The sequence below is a fragment of the Phoca vitulina genome, unplaced genomic scaffold, assembly GCF_004348235.1.
Source record: "Phoca vitulina isolate PV1807 unplaced genomic scaffold, GSC_HSeal_1.0 scaffold34, whole genome shotgun sequence".
NCBI lineage: Eukaryota > Metazoa > Chordata > Mammalia > Carnivora > Phocidae > Phoca > Phoca vitulina.
The window spans coordinates 20,323,566-20,347,928 of record NW_022589737.1 but is presented as its reverse complement, the minus strand read 5'-3'; the positions used below and the strand labels follow the sequence as shown (position 1 = coordinate 20,347,928).

The following is a 24,363-nucleotide window of genomic DNA, read 5'->3' as shown; positions in this document are numbered from 1 at the left end:
TAAAATATCTGTGACTTTGGATTAGGCAAATATTTCTTGGATATGACACCCAGATCACAATCCATAAAAGAAAAAAATGTATAAATTGGGCTCCATCAACATTTAAAAAGTACCTGTTGAAAACATGGTTAAGAATGAAGAGGGAAGGCTACAAAATATGAGAAAATATTTGCCAAATACATATTTGATAAAGGGTTTTTACCCAGAATACACAAAAACCCTTCAATTCATTAACAAGAAAATAAAAAAAAAATTAAGGAAAGCATACCACTTACCAAAAAAGAGTTGAACAGATACTTCATCAAAGAGAATACATGGGTGGCAAATAAGCACATGAAAAGAAGCTCATCATTAGGCACCAAGGAAAAGCAACTTATTAGATTGGATACATTTAAGAAAAAAACTTGACAATACAAAATGCTGGGGAAGAATCTCTCATCATACTGGTGCAAACGCAAAATGCTACAGACATTTTGGGAAACAATTTACTATTGTCTTATAATGCTAAGCACTTACTTATCATATCCAGCAATCCCACTCTTCATATATACCTGAAAGGGATAACTTGTATATGAATGTTTACCATGGCTTTATTCATAATTACCCCCAACTGAAAACAACCCAACATATCCTTCAACAATAAGTGGATAAACAAAATGTAGTTCAGTCATACATACTGAGCAATAAAACGGAAATCACTGATACATGCAACAATATGTATGCGCTGTTGTAAATAAAAGAAGCTAGACACGGAAGGCTACATACTGCATGATTCCTTTCATGTCATATCTGTAAAAGGCAAAACTGTAGTAACAGAAAATAAATCCATGGTTGTCAGAGGCTGAGATTTGGGGTAGTGGTTGATTCAAAGGTTACATCACGAGCATTTCCCGATTGGATGAATTTGTCAAAACCACAGAACTCTACATCAAAAATGTAAGTTTTACTTCTTTAAAATGAAATCATGAATTAAATACATTAAAATAAAAAATAGATCAGTGATGGGCTCTTTCTTTCAGATATTCCATCTTAATTGGTCTGGATGTCATGCCCAGGCTTTTGGTTTTTTTTTCACTCTGATGTCTTTTGATTTTTACAAGAATGCAAGGGAAAGTTATTATCATTTAATTTTCCTTAATGGATGCTGGACTGGAATCCCCAGAGCCCAGACAGAAGCCAAGAGCACAAAAATTACACGTGTAGACCAGTGATACCTTGGGGCACTAGAAAGATCCCCTAGCTGGAAGTCAGAAGACCTGTGTTTATAATTCACCTACCTGCTATCTGTTCTTGGGCAAGTAACATGTCAGCTCAGCGGTGTACTTGCTCCGTTTGTAACAGGAGAGGTTTGACCTAGTGAGCTCTACACTCTCTCCTGCCTCTGGCATGCTAGAACACAGGAGTTCAAAATTCTAGCCCTAGATTGGTCCTGAATTTGATGGGCTTTCAAAACAGTCACTTAATTTCTTCGGATCCTCAGGTTCTTCATCTGTTATATTGGAAAAGGGAAATGTGATAAAAGAACAACATAAAAGAGTGGAAGGAGAACTGCACACTCACTCTCCCTGTGATCCCACCAGCCAGTCAAATAGAAACTTCTATTGTCTTGAAGATAATCAGCAGAAACCACTAATTACCCTCTCTGCTTTTCAACGGCTTCTTCTCCCAGGAGTAAGAATGATGTGTGTAGTTGCTAAAATGGCAAGAGACTGACAGACAGTCATCCACATTTTTCTATGTGGGGAAGGTAATATGTCATTTGTAAAGGGGAGCCTTCCTCTCATGGGCTCTCTGTTCTGACCAACGTGTGCCACACATCACCATCCTCTTCTCAGATGGCTGCTGACCGCATTCTCCCCACAGGCGGGTCCCAAGGTTTAGGCTGGGCCTGGAGGTTAAGGAGTATGAGGAAGCCCGTTTTGGCTGCAAAAAGTGGTGAACAAGTAATTGCTTAACAGGTAGATTTCTGGGGATAAAGGGAGCTCTGAACTGTAACATTTTCTAACTTCCACAGAGTAAGTAGTCCCACTGTGGCTGATTTCCAGCTACCAAAATGATGTCACTGAATGTGGAGCTGGGAAAACATGCATAATTAGCTCTTGAGAACCAGTGGCTCTAGCATAGCTCTAGCTACAGACCCAAGTCACGTAGTTCAATCAGACTTTACAAGCAATAAAGCTGATCCTTGGAAACAAATTACACTGATGAGCCATTTCTCACTAATCAGATTCACAAATAGCAAAAGCTTGAGAATATACTGTGCTGGGGAGGCTGTGCTCCTAAATGTTGCTGGGAGTGCAAAATAGTATGAACCCATATTGAGGGAACTTTAACAATCTCCATGAAGAATACATAAGTATTTGTCTTTCAATAATCAAACTCCTTTACATTGGTGGAAATTTGTTGGCAAACAGGATATTTATATACCCCAAAGTATCACGGATCATTTTTTAAACGGCAAATGGAAAAAGTTACCTTTAAAATGGAAAAAATATATATAAATTTAATAGACACATACATATCAGACATAACTTTAATTAAGTGATCCAAATAATATTTCTAGGAAGAATCATATGCCTTCTGATGGGATGCATGAAAAGAATACACCTACCAATATAGAATTCCTGTTAGAAGGAAATGAGAATAAATTGAATTAGTGCTTCTGATTGCATTTCAATTTTTTTAAAGCCATTAAGGATTTTATTTGGACAATTGGTACGACTTTTTGAATTGGCTTAGTGAATGTAATATTTGTATTGTGGTCATGTAAGAGAATATTCTTGTTCTTAGGAGATAACACACTGAAATACTTAGGGGTGAGGGGTTCTGATGTCTACAACTCACTTTGAAGTGGTTCAATAAAAAAGAGTATGAATATGTATACATGAGAGTAATAAAATGAACGTGAGAGCTAAAGCAAACATAGCAATCTATTAGTAATTATTGAACTGAAGTAAAGGATGTACATACCAGTGTATATTAAACTATTCTCTTAAAAATTGAAATCTATAAAATACTGTAAACTTTAAAAATTATCTTAAAACAAAAAGTGTGTCTTTAATATCTATTAGGTATATGAAGGTATACTTCCTACTGGGATTTTAGATCTCTTGGAAGAAATTTCCTATAAGTTCTACAATATGAATGCTTCTCAGTATATATATTTCTAGGAGTCTAAGTTGGAGAAATTTTCCTCTCCATAGCCACAATAGTTACATATTTGATATGTAAGTAGTTTCTTAATTTTCATTACTTGCTTTATACTTGTTATATCACCTATAACCAGGTTTTTGTTTTGTTTTGTTTTTCTTTTTTTTTAAGATTCGTTTATTTGAGAGAGATAGAATGCATGCGAGTGCTAGCGCGGGGAGGGGAAGAGGGAGAGAGAGAATCCTCAAGCTGTCTCCCTGGTGAGTACTGAGCTGGATGTGAGGCTGGATATGGGGCTGGATCCCAGGACCCTGAGATCATGACCTGACCTGAAATTAAGAGTCGGGCGCTTAACTGACTGAGCCACCCAGGTGACCCTAACTAGGTTTTAAATAGTTGTTTTTGGGAGACATGGTGGTATTTTACTAGTGAAAATAGGATCTAGGTTTTGGCAAAATAAAATTATTTTTAATAAATATGTAAATGAATTTAAAAAAACTCAGAATATTTCTTACTTTTTCTTTTTACATCAACATACAAATCACACTTTCTTCTTTACCATATTTCTGTACACTGAATGTCAAATGCCATTGAGAGTTACATGTAAAAACAATGATTCAAACAGTGCTGCATTGGGGGAAAAATACATTGATAAATATAAACTGCATAAAAGTTACACTGACTACCTACCCTCAGCAATTCATTCAAACCTACTGCATGCACATTTCCTCATTATTCTTATTCTTAATAAGAAAGATTGACTATTACAATTATTTTTATTGCAAAAACACAATGAATTTGCTTTATTGCAGATTATTTTACACAAAATATTAAACTGTCATTCACCGCCTTGCAGAAGATCAAGTTTCTTTTTAAAAGTTTTCTCTCGGTTGCTCTCCCTGTCTCTCTCTCTCTCTCTTTTAAAATGTAATGATTCTGTGACACCAGACACTTCAAAAACCCCAGCCATAAACTATCTTTGGTAGATCCAAGTCTATACTTTGGAGGTGAGAATATGCCCTGACCTCTTGCTGCCTTTTGTGATAAATGGAGGACGTTGTGTACCATACTGTTATCTTGAGCACAACTCTGTTTTCAGACTTCTAAATCCCTGGGTTATTTTTAAAGCATCCGGAGGGTCGAAACTCAAAACCTTTGAAATGGTCCTCTGAGGGATAAGTCCTATGTACCTTTAGTGCCTCATACACTAATCTCCCTTATGTTCTTTGGGCTCACTAGAAATAGAATCATCATCATAATAAAGCCTCCGAGATCGGGAGGCACAGTGTGGGAAGCAAGGCCATGAATGCAGAGCTCGTGGGGCTCACTGACAGCTCTGATAACTCTGTTTCACTGCCCCAAGCTGAAGGGTTGCAACAGCTGTTTTGCTTCTGCTGGAAGCACTGAACTCTAGCCTGACTTCCAGTGGCATTTTTTAGAGCACAGTGTGCATGTTTGTGTTTCCTAGTCTGAGCAGAAAGATCATTAAAGCCCACTAGGAGCTAATAACGCAAGGTTCCCAGCAGACCAAAATTTCTTCATTGCATATGGAGGGTGACACATCAGAATAAGAATTTGCAAAGGCTTGGCCAATCTAAATTGTACTTTTCAAGGCACTTTTGTTGGTCAGTTTCTTGAAAGACTCATCAGGGCAGAGGGCAAAGAACTTTGGCCTTAGATTCAAAAGAGCAAGGGTTAAACTGACTCAGACCCCAGTGACTAGAAAAAATATTTAACATTTTGAAGCGATAATTATAATCCCTAACTGAAAGGTTTGTTGTGAAAATTACAAAAGATAAAAAGGGGCTGGCAAAAACAAACAATCTGATGAAAAAATGGGCCAAAGACTTTAACAGACATATCACCAACAAAGATATACAGATGGCAAATGAGTATGTGAAAAGACACTCCACATCATATGTCATCAGAGAAATGCAAATCAAAACAACAATGAGATACCACTGCACTCCTATTAGAATGGCCAAATTCCAGAACACTGGCGACACCAAATGCTGGCAATGATGTGAAGCAGCAAGAACTCTCATTTATTGCTGGCGGGAAAGCAAAATGGTACAGCCACTTTGGAAGACAGTTTGGCAGTTTCTTACAAAACTAAACATATCCATACCATAATATCCAGCAGTCACATTCCTTGGTATTTACCCAGAGGAATTAGAAACTTACATCCACACAAAAATCTGCACATGGATGATTATAGCAGCTTTATTCATAATTATCAAAACTTGGAAGCAACCAAGATGTGCTTCAGTAGGTGAATGAAGAATGTAGCACATCCAGACAAGGCATATCATTCAGCACCACAAAGAAATGAGCTATCAAGCCATGAAAACACATGGAGGAGCCATTAATGCATATTTCTAAATGAAAGAAGCCATTATGAAAAGGCCAAATATTGTATGATTCCAACTAGATGACATCCTGGAAAAGATCAGTGGTTTCCAGGCATGGGGGGTGGGGGGATGAATAGGTGGAGCACAGAGGATTTTTAGGACAGTACAAATACTCTATGATATTATATTGATATTATATTGTATTTTAGAATCACATGCCTGAAATAAGAATGAAAATCATTAAAATATTTTCCATTCATTGGTACAAAATGTCTGCCTGGTCCTACACTAGGCATTTCAAATATATTTCTCATCATCATTATAACTCTAAGGAAAAGGTGTTAAGCACCTTCAATGAAAGAAGAGACTGATATCTAGAGAAAATAACTTTCTGAAATTCTTGTCTCATTAAGTGGCAGAACTGAAGCAAGTCTCTCACTTTACATTAGCAACGCAGTTATCTAGTAGGTGAGGGACACAGTTGACCCAAGACAATGGACATTCTTCGTACGGTTCTGAAGGACACTTTTAAATGGTTCATGAAATGAGACTCAAATCAAGGGATAAAGTAAAGTATTTATTTTAACCAAACTGTAGACTTTGATAATAATCATAATAGGTAGAATACCAAGTGCTTACCATGGTAGATGCTATGCTCATCACTTTATATAGTTTCTCCTTTAATTCACACAACCCACTTGTTCTCTGGTGAAATAAAGTTAATGGGGGAGACATGGAGGTGAGTTACTCAGATTTCTTCAGAAGCAAGGACTTGCTGTCCAGCTGTGGGGAATAAGATCAGCACACTGTTGCTTCCTTTGGGTTGGCCCCACCTGCACTGGTTTAGCCCAAGATTATGCCCTTCCAAGGCCAGCCTGCCTTCTGTGACTGAGCAAGATGGGTCTACTGATTCCTTCAGCCCTATATGGGACACTCTAATAGATGCTTATCTGTCCAGAGCCCCCAGTCTAGTTGGCCAAGACTGCCGGGTCTTCATCTCAGTTTGATTTCTTTGTCTGTCCCTACCCTGCCTTCTCTTACTCTCCACTTCCCTTCACAGGTATTGATCCCTACTAAGATAATCCTTATAAGATAGTACCCTATGTCAGCATTTGTTTCCAGGGAGCCCAACATGCAGCAACCAACAATGCTCAAAATATACTTGAAATTTATATTTGGAATTGCCATGACAAGCCACAAAGGAAAATCTGTTTTATAAGTTTATTTCACCTGATTAGAAAAACATAATTTTGCTATTCAGGTTGAACGACAAAGTAGTTTTATATGTGAGTCTTGAGTGATGGTTGCCAATTTTTAATGACAAGATCAAATAATTTATTCACTCAAAATGTGTTCATTAAATATGTATTTATCAAAAACTATACTATACACTGGCGATGCAAAGACAAATCAAGACTGCCACTGGGGAAATAAAAGCAAATAGAGTGAAAAGTGAGGCATTTAAAAGCATGTGAAGAACTTAATGAGAGATTTCTGGAGAATGGGTTGTGAAGAAATCCCCCAACCTTCCAATCCAGATAAAATGTGGGTTTTAAAGGATTAGGAGGAGTGAAATTCATAAACACATACACACCAATTTAAAGATTTTAGCTTAAGTTCTGGATATACTTCTACATTTGAATTTAAAAAATACGTTCCAAACAATGGCAGCATCATTAGAATTAGTGTATTATCTTTTAAAGTGACTGTTTTTAAGAGAAAGTACTTTTTTGCATACATACATTTTTATATATTTAGGCTTCCTTAGCACTTTCATTAAAGTATGTGTCATATACTCTAGTTTGTTAACTATTTATGATACAATTGTATTAAAATATTATTCTCTAAGTTATATTATACTCTGCTTTGTCTTCTCAGCCAAATAAGGTGAAGATATTTGGGGCATATCTTACCTATGAAGGGTTGTATGTGCAAGTAAGAGAATTGTATTAAAGGAGACAGGACCTGGGCTAACCCTCAGTAGTTATTATCACATTCCCCTGTGCTAATTAGAGGTTGGAGAATGACACCATGATTCATTCTACCCATTAGTTAAAGTTCCATTTCAAAAATAAGTTATTCCAGTTCTGTGAACAATGATAGCCCTTGGACTCTGATCATTCCCCTGCTTGTTGCTCCTTCCTTCCTTCCTTCTTTCCTTCCTTCCTTCCTTCCTTCTTTCCTTCCTTCCTTCTCTCTTTCTCTATCATCTATCTATCATCTTTCTATCATCTATCTATCATCTATCTACCTATCTATCTATCTATCATCTGTCTATCTATCATCATCTATCATCTGTCTCTTTTCTCTCCTTCCCACCCCCTTAATAAATACCTTTCCTAGTGAAAGAAGTCTGCTTTTAGAATTACATTTCTTTCAAGTTTGAGGAAAACAGATTGAAATCTCAACTTTGACTCCCCATCTTTTCTACCCCCAAACCCCTCTTCTCAAAGTTATAATTGCATCCTATGTTCTTGGAAGACTGTACTGACAGTAGTTTTATGACCCAGGACTTTTCAATTTCTTATCCAAAGCCAACCTCATCTCAAGTTCCAAAATTTATGGGCATAGGAGATGACATATGGGATTAAACTCTTGAAAGATTTTGAACACTGACCTGCCTTTGGCAGTAGCCAAGGCTTTCTGTCAGGAGGAAATGTGCGGAAGACATGCTCTTCATTGTGCAGTTGGGTATCTTGCTTCCTTTTCAGGCAGTTCTCTTTGACATATCCTGTCTTTCATCCCTCATCAGCCCCCACCCAAACCACCACCAACCCTGGTGAAGATTCACTCACCTTTTTGAATAGCCTCAAAATGTTAGAAGTTAGGAACCCATTAAACTCTCATAAAGAATTAACAGTGATCAATATAAAATAAAGCAAAATATTTTGGAATGCTGAACTTGACTTAAGTGCCCCTCTGTTCCCCTCAGTGTTTTCTGGGATCTTTTGTTGTTGTTCTAGATATTTTTTCATTCAAAGAGCTACCTGTGCACTCCTCTAGAATCCTCTTTAGGATGGTTTCCTGGCAAAGACAAATTGTATTGTTTTACTTCATTTTACTTCTCTTGGTTTTTACCTTGGAGATGACAATAACCTTTTTCCTTTCCATGGTAAATAATCCTCATTTATTAAGAGTGAGAGAACTTCACTCTTGAGTGTCAGGAATAGCAAAATCATGTCAACAAAAGCTATGTAGACAAATGTATTATCTACCACTTAAGAGGTTATCTTATAATTTGCTATTCTATTAAGTCAAAAATAATATTTTAAACATTTATAAATATTACCTCAGGTAATATATTCAAAACCCAAGAATTTCTAAATCTACCTGCTCACTCAGGAACCTTGTAATTCATTATTGTGGGGCTCAGAGGCACCTAAAATGTTCACTCAATTTTTTCAAAAATATTTTTCCCCTGTACTGATAAATAAGGAATATTTTTGAAACAAGTATTGGTCTCATTTATTTCTTTTTGAAGGCAGAAGTACACTATTAATTTATTCCAAGATTTGGAGAATTTCTTTTTAAATCAGAAACTATTTTCTCTGCTACTGTATCACTGCATTTAACACAAATTCATGTATTTCATCATTGCTAGCCTGGGATAATTAGAACACCAGAACTGAGTTTCGATGCATGTTTAAATCCACAAACATTTCCACAGTATGTCTTGGGGGTTGGTTCACGTTCAGCTTGGCTAGGAATATAGATTTTAGGTCATGCCTCTACCCTCAAACATCATTTTCTTCTGTAATTTAACACTGCAGAGACAAAGCTTTCTCCCTTCGGTAGGTAAGAAAGCTTTTGTTTTTGTTTTTGTTATACTGTTTCTTAGTTTGTTTTATTTTTGTCGAATGCTTGCAAAATCTCACTTTTTATAAAACCCTGAAATTCAGTAATTTCATTTTTTGCATACATGTTGCTTTAATAAACACTAGATAATCCTGTTTGACCTACAGATTCAGGTTTTTCTTCCACTTAGCTAATCTTTCTATCTACAATATTTTTGTTCTGTTTACTTCTTGGTTTCATGTTGGGTGTCAATTATCTAGATGACTTGTCTTTAATCACTTCATTGTCTTTTCCTATTCTCTGAATTCTGGAGGATTTTTTAATGTTTTAAACATATCTGAAGTGGGTTTTGTTTTGTTTTGTTTTGTTTTTTTGTTTTACTATTACTGATTTGGCTTTATGTAATCTAGATTCTATTATTATATTTTAAGTTCTGTTGTAACACAATGTCTTCAATTTTCTTTTTAAATTTGATAGTTAGGTCATGCAATATGTTATCATATGCTCTTATTTTCTCTAATGTTATTTTTCAAATTATTTTTAGTTGTGATAAAAAAATACACAACATAAGATTTACCATCTTAACCATTTCTAAGTTTAATAGTATTAAATACAATCGACCCTTGAACACTACAGGGCTTAGGTATGCCAATCCCCATGCTGTCAAAAATCTATGTATAGGGCGCCTGGGTGGCTCAGTTGGTTAAGCGACTGCCTTCGGCTCAGGTCATGATCCTGGAGTCCCGGAATCGAGTCCCGCATTGGGCTCCCTGCTTGGCAGGGAGTCTGCTTCTCCCTCTGACCCTCCTCCTTCTCATGCTCTCTGTCTCTCATTCTCTCTCTCTCTAAAAAAAAAAAAAAAAAAAAAAAAAACTTAAAAAAAAAAAAATCTATGTATAACTTTTGATTCACCCAAAACTTAACTACTAATAGCCTATGGCTGACCAGAAGCTTTACCAGACACAAAACCAGTCAATTAACATATATTTTACATGTTCTACATATTATATACTATATATTTGCAGTAGAATAAGCTAGGGAAATGAAACTGTTATTAATAAAGTCATAAGGAAGACAAAGTACATTCAGTACTGGACTGTAAAAAATCCACACATAAGTAGAACCACACAGTTCAAATCTATGTAGTTCAAAGGTCAACTGTATATTCACATTTTTGTGCAACCAAACTCCAGGACTTTTTATCCCATAAAACTGAAACTCCATACCAACTGAACAACAGTTTTCCATTACCCCTCCCTCCAGGTCCTAGCAATTTCCACTCTACTTTCTGCTTCTATCACTTTGACTACTTTAGATACCTCATACAAGTGGAATCATATACAGTATTTGGCTTTTTGTGGGTTATTTCACTTAGCATAATGTCCTCAAGATTCATCCATGTTGTTGCATGCATCAGATCTTCCTTCCTTTTAAAAGATGACTAAAATCCTATTGTGTGTATATATCACATTTGTTTATTCATCTGTCCATGATGGATATTTGGGTTGCTTCCACCTCATGGCTAATGTGAATGGTGCTATGAACATGGGTGTGCTATTTTCATTAATTTTCTTGAGAATGAGAATTGCTTTCACAAACATTTCTATTTGCTTCGAATTCACATGCAACATTTTTTTATTGATCTTCTTTATTTTTCCTCTTTACTTATCTTTGAATAAGATAGATCGACCTGATCTGCTCTATGACTGGATTCTCAGCAGGTCCCTTCCCTATGACATGAAAAGCATTTGTCACTTTCTTTAAAAAGTAAGCTGATAGAAGTTTTGTCAGCTGATACAGGTTTGTAACACCAATTCAATCACTCAATAGTCAAGTTGTTGGTAAGGAAACAGAGAACTTTGTCTCTGTAAACTTTTCCTCTTTACTTAAACCATTAAAAGAGAAACTTCTACACTTGATCTTAGCCAAAAGGCCGAGAAGTGATTAAAAAGAGAAACTTCTGTCCTGTATCTTTTCCCCACTTCACCTCCCTTTAGGCATGTGATACAATTATGTCTAGTTTTTTTCCTATGATTTCTTTCTCCACATTTGGGGGATTGACCTAAACCAATATATGCAGATATTCTGCAGTTTTAGAAAATGCTCCTTGTGTTGAGATTAAATAAAATCACATCTTACTCACATCGTAATTAATCATCTACTTGCCCAACTGAACAACACAGTTTAGTTCAGTCCAAATTCCGTTTTTGAAAAAAAATACCTAAATATAGAAGGTAGTTTTAACTACTTAGGGTAATAAAAGTGGTTTGGCATAAAGTAATTTTATGACAGATAAGCTAGAACCTCCAAGCAATTAAGACCTGGTCTAAATAGCTGGAAATCTTGGAAACTGGTAAGAACAGCTTTCCGGCTTTAAGGTGCAAATACTTTATAATTCCTTATTTTTCATCAAATTAAATTAAAAAGGTCTAAGAGCCCAGTTGCCAAATTGAGAGAAGGCCCATTGCCACATGGTGTCACTATTGAACGCTGGTCCACCATCATCTGACCTGCTGTTTGATGGGAGTTGCAGCCAAGTCTCCCTGGCCTGGATCCCAGGAGGCTCCCAGGACACACTGGCACTGCCCATTATAGGAGGCTCCTCTATGGAGACTCTGTTCCCTGAGTGGGTGCTCACCGAGCTGTCCCTGCTGCATGCCCCAGGAACCAAGCTTTAGTGCCTGCCCTAGTTAAACACACAGCCATTCTCCTCACAGGCAGTGGGTCAGATTAGCTTGAGTGTCTTCTCTTGAAGAACCTTCACAGTTTTCCGTCTTTCCAGACTCAACCCGGATACAGTTGACTGCTTTCCTTTATAGCCCCAGAAAATTAAAAGGGGTGAAACTATTTACATAGTCACAGTGTCCCACATTCTCCTCCAAGGGAGTCTTAGGAGATTGTTTTCCAAGTTAACCAGTCCCTTTCCTGTAACCTCTCTTCACAAAAGTTTAATGCTGTCCCTTGCTGAAGGCAGTTGGATTGCCTCCAACAAGGGTCATTCCCTGGAAGAATAACTCTTTTTTTTTTTTCCTTTTCTTTTCTTTTTAGGGGTAGGGTGGTAGTAGAAGAATTGAGGGGATAATTTTCATGCCTTAACAGTGATTTCAGCCCATGTGATTCCCTGTCACTTTTTCAGCTACAGTAAAGAGAAAGAAACACTGTGTGGAAAGAGTATGTGTCCTCTAATGACTACATACTTGTTTATTTAAGATGATCACCCTTATGCATAAACAAAGTACCACACATGTTATTTGAGGGGCATGGCAACATTCTCCTTTCTAAGTTTGTCACTAATTGACTTCCTACAGAATGCTTGTGATTCTTTTACATTATTTAAGGTGGAGTATCTGAAAGAGATCTCCTTTAGAATGAAGCCACCCTGTACAAATAGTAGTGATACCAGTGCTAGTAAAACAAAAATGTGATATTTTTCCTTCTGGAACAATATGGATAAATTGTCTCCAGTGGAACCATGACCTAGAATCAAGGAAGAAGTGTTTAATACACTGGGATTGGTAATGGAGTACCTTGCATGCCTCCAAAAGGAGGCCAAGATATATTACTTTGACCCAGAACATCATATACATTCAAATAATAGGTCAAGTTATATAATGCAGACATACATATCATTCATACATAACCTCATTTAAACATCTCAGTAGTCTTATGGGGCAGATAATAGTATACCAATTTGCATGTTAGGAAAAGGACATTAAATAACAAAGACCATTAACTAATTTGCCATGGTTCACACAACTTGTAATTGGTACAGGTGGTGTTCTAATCACTGGTCAAGCTGATCACCAAGCTCATGTATTTCATCATATGCTGTACACTGTACCATGAGAAATATTTCTTTTATATAATAACTAAAAAGTCCTTATTCCTTTATGGTTTATAAATTGCTTTCTTGCAAAGCATTAATTTTCAGAGCAACTGTATGAGTTATCTCGTAATGACTATTATCCCCATTTCACAGATAAAATGTTTTGAGAAATTTAGTAACTTGACTGAGATCCTTAGCTAGCAGAGTGGAAGACCATAGTCTATCTGCTTCCAAAGTCTCTATATCAGCACATGGACAGACCTAGTTCCACAGGGGACTTCTTGAAAGAGAAGTAGCTGTGCTACAGAATTAGGTCAAGGTCAACGAGAAGAAGTCAAAGGGTAATTGTATGAAATGAAATACATGGGAAATAATTTTTCTCACAATTTATCTAGTCAGTTGTCTAGTTCAACTCGCCTTTAAACCTAGACACATGACATGACTAGCCCACCAAAGCAACTAAAAGAAATATTTGTAGTAATTCTGCCAAACAAGAAAGGATAAGACAAAACATGAAACTATCTCTCTAGACCTGTAAAAACTAAAAGAATCATAACCATAAGATATATCCTAGATTTTTCACAACTTCAATCACAATTCTGGGCCAGCATTCTCATTCATCACTATGTTTTAGGGCGGAGACACTGAGAAAACACGGTGTTATTTCTGACTCAGTTTTGCACATTAACTAAAGGATTCTACAGAATTATTTTGATTTTTTTCCTTTGGTTTTGTGTAGCTAATTTTGTTTTTGTGACCCTGCCATGTCTTTAAAGCAATGACAAGCCATTCAATGACAAGTGCTCAGGATCTCTTTCTTAGTTTAGAGGCCAGGACAGTGGATCATTTTTTTTTTTTTTTTGTAGTTATATAATGTGTTCAATTAACTTGGAGAATGGTAGTCACTGTAATACTCCCACTCATCTTTCTGGGCAGATAAAGGGAGACAATGATGCATACGCTTTTCTCTGTGGTTGAGAAGTAGCTGGACAAAGGGAACATCATGGATAGCAGACATAGAAAAATCCATTTTACTTTTTATTGACATTTAACAAGCTGCGCTACTTTTCCAGCCCACCACTAACATCCTACACACAAAGAGAAACAAAAATCACCATGGGTGTTTTGACAAATGCAACCTGTATTTAAAGGGCAGTCAGAAGAGAAAATGTAAAATAGGGATGATCCTTGATCTTTCAGCATCTATTATCTCAGTCAGTGAATCCATTCTGTAACATTTATTAAGGGTCTGAGTTTCCCTTCTGATTTACAATCTTCCTCATTCAGAGTCAGAAAGAAATTGCCATGGCCGTCATACTGCAGTGTCCAAATCTCCAATCACTAAGATCCTTGTCCATCCAGCCAGCCAGCTCCCCATTCCTGAGTTCCAAGTTGCCAAGTCCAATTAACAGCATCCTGTTCTCTTGCCCTCTTAGCTCCATGCCACTATCTTGGTTTTCCTTCATTCCATCTAATGGTTAATTCTCAGCTGGCTTTGCCAGCTCCTCTCACCCCAAATAATAAATACTAGAATAACTCAGGATCTATTTATGGCCTCAAATTCTCATTTCCAATCCTAACTCTTTTCTCTAGACTTTGAAATCCATCATTTGTATGATTCACAGCCCTCTCAAACCAAATTCTCAGTCTCTCACGACCCTCCCCCAACTGTTTCCTTCCTACTTTGGTCTTCTCAGTAAATGGCAACTTCATCTATCCACTGCTGAATTCCAAAAGTTGAGTGCTATTCCAAACATATATTCCTCTTTCTATCCCACCTCCATTCCATCGTGTGTCTCTTCAAGTCTACAAGCAGGATATTCCTTGAATCCAACCAGTTGTCTTCATGTCCATTGCACCAACACTCTTATACCTCTAGTCTAGACAATTGAAAAAGCCTCCCATTTGTACATACTGCCTAAATTTCTTCTCCATTGAGCAACCTGAGATGTTTCTATAAAATATAATTCATATCATCTTCTCCCACATTAAAATGGTCCTGTGTAGTTATTTCCTTGCCCCGTCTTTCCCTGGGTAACTCCAAATCATGTTTCCTTTCTCAGGTCAAATCTTACATCTCCAAAAGAACTTTGCTGGCCTCACAATATAAATTAAACCTTTCTCATTACAATATTTCACAGAACCTTTCTGAGACTTAAATATAATATAAAATGATGTTTAATGATACTTACCTGGAAATTTCAACTGAAGACTAAAGCTGAGAATAGTAGAAATGAATCCCCACACTATCAAGAGATTTGCAGGACTTACTGAAAGGTGTTCGTGTTAATTCTTCAACCATCAGCCCTCATCACCAAACTAGGGGTACAAAAGAAAAGGAATAAAATAAATTAAAAAGAGAAAAAATATTTTAAGACTCACTGAACAAAGATACCCTTCTATCTTTATAAAAAGTAGAGTTTCTTCCACAACTCCAAATCAAATAAGGAATGAAAAGACCATTTAATAATTTCCAATATTAATGAGAATTAGTACTCTGAAGGCAATAAGTACTGAAATGCAACTGAATTATGAATAAAATATATTTAAAGATGTTGCTTTTCTTTTAGAAATAAGACATTTCTACTGATAAGCAAATGAAATAAACAAAAAGAATGTGAGCTGAAACCAGAGTTAGAAGGTGGTGATTAAAAAACCAAAGTGCAAGTGTACGTTTTCATATGAATGTGGGGTCCTGGACAATAAGACTTTGGGTCTCTGAAAGCCAAAGGAGCTACATCTGACACTTTTGACAGAAGCGAGGAGCAGGATACTCAAGATGTCCATATTGGTTCCTGGAAGAGGCAACCAAAATCTTCTTTGGAGAAAACCATCTTTATAACAGAGGACACCAATGGTTCACTTATAGCAGTCCTCGTCACTGAAGACATTAACCCTCCCCTTCAAATTTTCTCTTGCATAACCCAGACCTGGGAAGACCCTGAACAGCAGAGTAAATAGAAAAAGACAGATGAGTGAGTAAAGAAGGAGAAATATTGTATTGTATATGAGATTGTATGTGAGGTTTTGAGTTGGATTTGAGATTTTGACTTTCTAATGTCTAAAATAAAATTATTCTAGCTGAAAGAGACATAAACTTTATGGATCTGCCTGAGATGTTATCAATGACTGTGGAAGAGTGATATAACAGAATGTATTTAATGTCAGCAGTGGGAGAAGAATAAAACTTTATCCTAGTTTTGTCTAACCAAAATCTGTACATTCCATAAGCTGTTACATCTATTTCTAAGTATTTTCCTTTAATACCCAACTTTCTTGTTAGAGTACAAATTCCCATAAGGGCAGGAGACATGTTTGACACCTTCATCAACAAATATTGAGTTGGTGACCATTTTCTGAACAATGCTTCCAACTCAGATTTCAAAATGTAGGTAAAGTTGTCTCAGGAGAACCACCAGGAAAAAAGTGACCTCAAATTGAGTTCTCATGAAAGTGACCTTTCACATTTCTATTTCTCTAATCAATTAAACAAGAACAGACATGACAAAACAATGATACAACTTAAAGACAAAGTAACTGAGGCCCAGGTTGGTTTCCTTCTTCATCTATTAAATGTAAAACCATAATCTTTGCTTACTCATAGAAGTTAAGTCATTTGATCAGGGTTGTAATTTTAGTTATATATTGCTTCATAGCAAACTAGCTCCAGATGTTGTGACTTAAAACAACAATTATTTATTAATGCTCATACTTTTATGGATTGAACTAAGCTCAGCTGGGTAGTTCCTCCTGCTGTTTTGTTTGGGGTCTTAAATGGTTGCAGCCAAATGGCAGTGAGGGCTGAACATCTACATGGTTCCACCATATAACTAGATTCAGCCTTCTTTGTGTTTGTGTGTGGGGGTGAATATTAGATGGGAAAGCCCCGGTGTTCAAGTGCATATGAAAACTCTCCTCTGTCCCAATGGCCAAGGAAAATCACATGAACAAGCCAGAGATAGTGGAATTAGGAACAACACAAGGATATGAATATCAGAATGCATGTTCATTGGGGGACCTCCAATGGAACATTATACCACAGTTACACAAAAGTCAGACAGAGTTCAAATTAAACTCAGGTTTGTCTGGCTCCAAGGTCATGTCACCATAGTACAATGGCTTCTCAGTCATTATCTGGTGCTTTTCCCCTTGTAACTTGAAAATCCTATAATAATAAGAGAAGGATGAGAAAAAAATTCTCTACCTGCCACTATGTCTTTGTTTCCTATAATTCTGCTTTCTTGACTAGGGCTTGAACATATTTACTCTTACCAAATCTAACCAAAGTGATGCCGGGGGCATCTTTCCTTAACATGCTAGTGATTGTGTTCTTTTTCTCTGTATTTTTCTTGCCTATTTCTATTATCCTAAATTCCATTGATAGAACAGATGGGGAGCAATATTCCACTTGGTGCAGGCTCTTCTCATTCACATCCTCTGCATAACAGAAAGAGAAAGAAACTCTCTCTCTCTCCAGTGTTTGACACCCAAAGAACCATTTTATTAGATAATTTATACATTTTCTGACTACATGTTTGTAATATTTCCATTCTATAGAGGGCTTGAGAATGTTAAATTTAATGCTTATAATACTACTGCATAAGGTTATTTCTAAGATTAGACTTCATTAAAGTAGACTTTCTGAAATGACTTTCATGGACTAGGTTAAAATTTTTGTAAGGGATAGCAAATGTTCCCAAAATGGAGCAAAGGAACTTAAAGCCACTCATAAAGTCACTATCTACATATGAAATAATGAATAAAGGAAATGGTATGGGATAAATTTTACCAAAGCCAGCCAATGACACAATATGTTCTGACAAATTCGAAGTTTAGGAAAACGAGGAAATGAGGCAAAGTTCTGGCAAGATTAAGGTAGTATATGGCTTTTTTTTTTCAAGTGCCAAAGACATTAAGGGAAGCAAAGTATGGACCAAATTCTAAACTAAAAACCTTGAGCTTTATGAATGTGTCACATTAGAAATAGTATCAACTTTGCTCTAATTTCTATGGACACAGCCTTAGTATCCCCTGAAATTACAGAAATACAGACTTTTCTCTATTCATTTTCCATTCTCTAGCATTGGTATTCCCTCTGTGTCACTGATTATAATAATTACACAGATTCATTTTTGAATCTATGACCCCTGCATATCAGAGATCATGCAATAGACTTCTTGAAATAATAATTACATAACATCAAAGTCTAATACAACACACTTAGATTGTATGATAGGTTGCTGTTTCTAATAAAGTAATTAACATTATAGCTTCTCCCTCACTACATAACATTGAATTAACAGAATAGTTTACCCAGTCTCCAGTGTTGCAGATATGAAATTCACATTTGTAAACAAAGTACCAGCTAGGCAAGGATAATATGTTAATTTCTCTATATCCTCAGCTCTGAGCATGCTCCTGACACTTGTTAGGAAGTTAGCAAAATTAGCTGGTCTATTTTTGTTGTCATTGTTGAAGAATTTGTTTAATATCCCTGGAAATAATCAGCTCTATGCTAGGAAATAGACAAAAAACCCTACACACTCCATAGATGGTCCAGTCATGTTCTATATGATACAGAAAATACCAATTTTTGATCAGGAGATGAACCACATGGCCTTTCTTGATTATACACAACTTGGTTTTGTTGTTGCCAGAAATAAAAGAAGTTTTTTATTACCCTGAAGCCATTTTGTGGATACCCGTTAGATAGCTCATTTGATGTTAGATGGTATTGATTATAATGGCATCACCTAAGTTGTAATTGTGCTAGTTGGTCTGTCACCTTCCTTCTAGTTGTAACACTTGGCAAATAAATATGTTACCAGTTTAAATTCCCAAGAAAAAATAACTTGATTAACTGAGAAACTAGTTATAGGCAGAAGGCAATGATTTTCTATTATAGAAGCAATTGAATCTCTTTAGTTAAGAGATTTAAAAAAAAAAAAAAAAAACACTTCACCAGTCACTTCAAAAGAACTTACATGTTAGTGACAGACAAAAAAGGATCATAAATAAAGGCCAGTTAAACTTATCTATCAGTTTACTTATTTCCATGGAAAACCCATTAAAATATCCTCTATCTAGAACATACAACTTGAGAAAACTAAGAATTTTCCTGAATTTATTTAACTGTCTGTTAATTTATAAAAATATTCAAAGATTTCTTCTTTTGTATCTTTGCCTTCAGATTTCAAAATGATGTTCTGACCTAAAAAAAAAAAAATTTCTCTACATTAGGTTTTTCTCCTAATTAGTGATAAGTAGATTGGCTTTATACAAACATATCCATCAAGTGTTTCCTTTAAAACTGGTTATTTAAAAACTATTTCCTAGAGGACTTCCAAGGAAGATGGTGGAGTAGAAAACCCTAAGCTCACCTCCTCCCATGAATACAATTAGATAACACTTACACCAGTGTAAATAACTCAGAAAATAACCTGAAGACTGACAGAACAAACTCCATGACAAATGTAGAGAAGAGGCCCCATCAAAAAGGGAGGAAGTGCAGACACATGGTCGGGAGGTAATTGGACCTTGAGACTATCTCCGGGAGGGATCCTGAGGGCACAGAGAGGGGAGAGAAAACAGACTATCACACTGGGGAGCCCCCATGGGTAAGATGAATTTCCATAACATTTGGCTTTGAAAACCAGAGAGGCTGGTTGTGACTTCTTACAACCAGTGAGACTTAAAGGTAGAAATTTAAAAATCAGTGGGCTCAGCTCTGGGAAAGCCAGAAGGGCAAGAGGAAGCTGAGGACCTGCCCCTAAAGAGACAGCACAACACACAGCTGCAGAGACAGGCATAGAAGCAGCAGTTTGAAAAACACCTGGCACATACTAAGGGGAGAGTTAATGACTAATTGCACAGCATGTCCAGAGGGGCAAGTTTCACTGAGGGATATCTCTAGGAACAAAGGAGGTGGCAAGCACCCCTTCATTTCCCTACCTTCCAGCATAGACACACAGCCATCTAGGGGAATTGCTTACACCATGCCCTGTCCCCTCCATTCAGGCCTACCTCAGTCTCAGCACTGTGAGTTCCCTCCCAAGAAGACCAGCACAAACCTTGCCAACACTACATCTCCCAACTGGGTGCTTCCTGGGCTTTCCAGGGCCTAGATTCTGGAAGTGGTGGCTGGTCACGTCCTGTGAAGACATGTGTACCTTCTTAAGGCCGTATGCCCCTCCCTCAGGTGCATGGTGGAGAAGCCCCAGCCAGCCAGGTCTTAGCAGTGGCTGCCCAGCCATTGAAGAGGACTGTGCACAAAACTTACAGACACTGCACCTCCCATGCACGCATGCTTTGTGGATCATCTTAGCCAGCCCTGGTCTGGGCAGTGGAGGCCTGTCCTCTCCAGCAGAGGACCAGCACTACCTTGTTAAAAGTGTATACCTGCCCACTACTTTAGAGAGCAGGAGACACAGCTGACTTTCCAAACACACAGAAACAGACACACAGTTAGATAAAATGAGAAGACAGAGGAATATCTCCCAAATGAAACAAGAAGACAAAATTACAGCAAGAGACCTAAGCAAAAGAGACAGAAGTAATATGCTTGATAGAGAATTTAAAGCAATGATAATAAAGATACTCACTGGACTTCAGAAAAGAGTGGGGGGCATCAGTGAGATGCTTAACAAAGTGATAAAACAGAACCAGTCAGAGATGAAGAACACAATAATTGAAATTTAAAATACACTAGATGGAATAAATAGCAGGCTGGAAGAAGCACAAGAATGAATCAGTGATGTGGAGGCCAGAGTAATGGAAAGTAATCAAGCTGAGTAGATGAGGGGAAAATTATACAAAATGAGAATAGATAGAAAATTCAGTGACTCCATCAAATGTAGTAACATTTATATTATAAGGGTCTCAGAAGAAGAAGACAGAAAAGGGGGTGGAAAATTTATTTGTAAAAATAATAGCTGAAAAATTCCCAAATCTGATGTAGGAAAATGAAATTCAGATCCAGAAGGCAAAGAGATCCTCCAACAAATTCAACCCAAGGAGGTTCACTCCAAGACACATAGTAGTTAAAATGGCAAAAAGTAGTGATGTAGAAAAAAGTTGCAAGAGCAGCAAGAGAAGAGTTCCATACAAGGAAAACCCCATAAGACTGTCAGCAGAAACTTTGTAGGTGAGAAGAAAGTGGCATGATGTATACAAAATGCTGAAAAGAAAAAATCTGCAGCCAAGAATATTCTATGCACCTAGGCTATCATTTAGAATGAAAGGAGAGATAGTTTCCCATAAAAAAAGAAAAAGTGAAAGGACTTCATGACCAATAAATGTTACAAGAAATGTTAAAGGGGATTCTGACAGGAAAAGAAAGACCATAAGTAAGAGTAAGAAATGTAGGAAGCACAAAAGCGGTAAAACTAAGTATATCTGTAAAAATCAGTCAAGGGACTCACAAAATAGAAGGATGTAAAGCATGACACCATATACCTAAAACGTGGGAAGGAGAGGAGTAAAGAATGGGTTCAAACTTAAGTGAACATCACCTTAAAATAGACAATTTTATGCAAAGATATTATATACAAACATAATGGTAACCACAAATCAAAAGCCAGTAATAGATATGCAAAAAATAAAGAGAAAGGAATCCAAGTATGTCACTAAAGAAAGTCAACTTATGGTGAAAGAAGAGAGTAAGGGAAGGAAGGAACAGAGATCTACAAAAACAACCACAAAAAATGGCAATAAATACATACCTATCAATTGAATTGTTAATTTACTAAATGCTCCAATCAAAAGACATAGGGTGATGGAATGAATAAGAAAACAAGCTCCATCTATATGCTGCCTATAAGAGATTCATTTCAGACCTAAAGACATATGTGGATTGAAAGTGAGGGAATGGAGAAACATTTATCATGCAAATGGAGGTTAAAAGAAAGTCGGGTAACAATATTTAGAGAAAATAGACTTTAAAACAAAGAATAACAAGAGACAAAGGACACTATAAATAATAAAGGAGACAATCTAACAAGAAGACATAACAATTATAGATATTTATGCACCCAATATGGGAGCACCCAAATACATATAACAGTTAATAATGAATATAAAGGAACTAATCAATAGTAATACAATAATAGTAGGGGACTTTAACACCCTAAAAAGAAAATCAACAAAGAAACAGTGGCTTTGAATGACACATTGGAACAGATGGGCTTAACAGATAAATTCAGAACATTCCATCCTAAAACAGCCGAATGCACATTCTTTTCAAGGGCACATGGGACATTCTCCAAAATAGATCACATATTAGGCCACAAAACAAGTCTCAACAATTCCAAAAAGATTAAAGTTACACCATGAATCTTTTCTGACCACAATGCAATTAAATTAGAAATCAACAACAAGAAAATCTAGAAAGAGCACAAATACATGGAGGTTAAATAACATGCTACTAAATAATGAATAGGAGAGGAAATAAAAAATACACGGAGATGAATGGAAATGAAAACACAATATTGGGTCCAAAATCTTTGGGATGCAGCAAAAGCAGTTCTAAGAGATAAGTTTATAACAATACAGGCCTATCTCAAAAAGCAAGAAAAAAATCTCAAATAAACAACCTAACTTAAACCTAAAGGAGCTAGAAAAGCAGAACAAACAAAACCAAAATCCAGCAGAAGGAAGGGAATATTAAAGATTAAAGTGGATATAAATGATATAAAAACTAAGAAAACAGTAAAAGAGATCAATGAAATAAAGAGCAGTTCTTTGAAAAGATCAACAAAATTAATAAATCTCTAGCTAGATTCATCAAAGAGAAAGAGAGAGACAGAAAGGACTCAACAAAACAAAATCAGAAATGAAAGAGGAGAAATAACCAACACCACAGAAATACAAAGGATTGTAAGAGAATATTGTGAAAAACGTATGCCAAAATTATATGACAAACTAGAAGAAATAAATAAATTCCTGGAAACATGAAGATGACACAAAGAGATGGAAAAACAGGGGTTCCTAGGTGGCTCAGTCTGTTAAGCATCTGCCATTGGCTCAGGTCATGATCCCAGGGTCCAGGGATCTAGCCCCACATAAGGCTCCCAGCTTCTCCCTCTCCCTCTGCCTGCCACTTCCCCTGCTTGTGCTCTCCCCCTCTCTCTCTCTCTGACAAAATAAGTAAATAAAATCTTAAAAAAGAAAAGAAAAGAAATGGAAAGACATTCCATGTTCATGGATTGGAAGAACAAATATTATCAAAATGTCTATACCACTCAAAGCAACCTACGTATGTAAGGCAATCCCTGTCAAAATACCAACAGCATTTTTTACAGAGCTAGAACAAACAATCCTAAAATTTGTTTGGAACCAAAAAGACCCCGAATAGCTAAAGCAACTTTGAAAAAGAATAGCAAAGCTAGAGGCATCACAATTATGGATTTGAAGTTATATTACAAAGCTGTAGTAATCAAAACAATATGGTACTGGAACAAAAATAGACCCATAGAGCAACAGAAAAGAATAGAAAACCCAGGAATGAACCCACAACTATATGGTCAACTAATCTTCAACAAAGCAGGAAAGAATATCCAATGGGGAAAAAAAAAAGACAGTCTCTTCAACAAATGGAGTTGGGAAAACTGACAGCAGCATGCAAAACAAATGCAACTGGACCTCTTTCTAGGGCGATACACAGAAATAAATTCAAAATGGATTATAGACCTAAATGTGAGACCTGAAATTGTAAAAATCCTAAAAGAAAGTACAAGCAGAAATTTCTCTGACATCAGCTGTAACTACGTCTTTCTAGATATGTTTTCTAAGGCCAGGGAAATGAAAGCAAAAATAATTATTAATAATTATTAATAATTATTAATCAAAGGCTTCTGCACAGTGAAAGACACACCAACGGAACTAAAACAACCTACTGAATGGGAAAAGATATTTGCAAATGACAAATCTGATAAAGGGTTAGTATGCAAAATTTATAAAGATATTATACAACTTGACACCCCAAAAACAAATAGTCCAATTAAGAATGGGCAGAAGACAGGGACATCTGGGTGGCTCAGTCAGTTAAGCATCTGCTTTTGGCTCAGGTAATGATCCCAGGGTCCTAGGATCGAGCCTCACATCGGGCTCCCTGCTCAGAGGGAAGCTTGCTTCTCCCTCTCCTCCCCGCGTGTGCTCTCTTGCTATCTCTGTCACTATCTGTCTCTCTCTCTCAAATAAATAAATAAAAATCTTAAAAAAAAAAAAAAAAGAATGGGCAGAAGA

The 24,363-nt window shown here is 36.6% G+C and overlaps 1 pseudogene; it reads right to left on the bottom strand.

Moving 5' to 3' along the window:
• Positions 1-11,077: 11,077 nt before the first annotated feature.
• On the bottom strand, positions 11,078-11,241 carry LOC116645946 (annotated as a pseudogene).
• Positions 11,242-24,363: the final 13,122 nt, after the last annotated feature.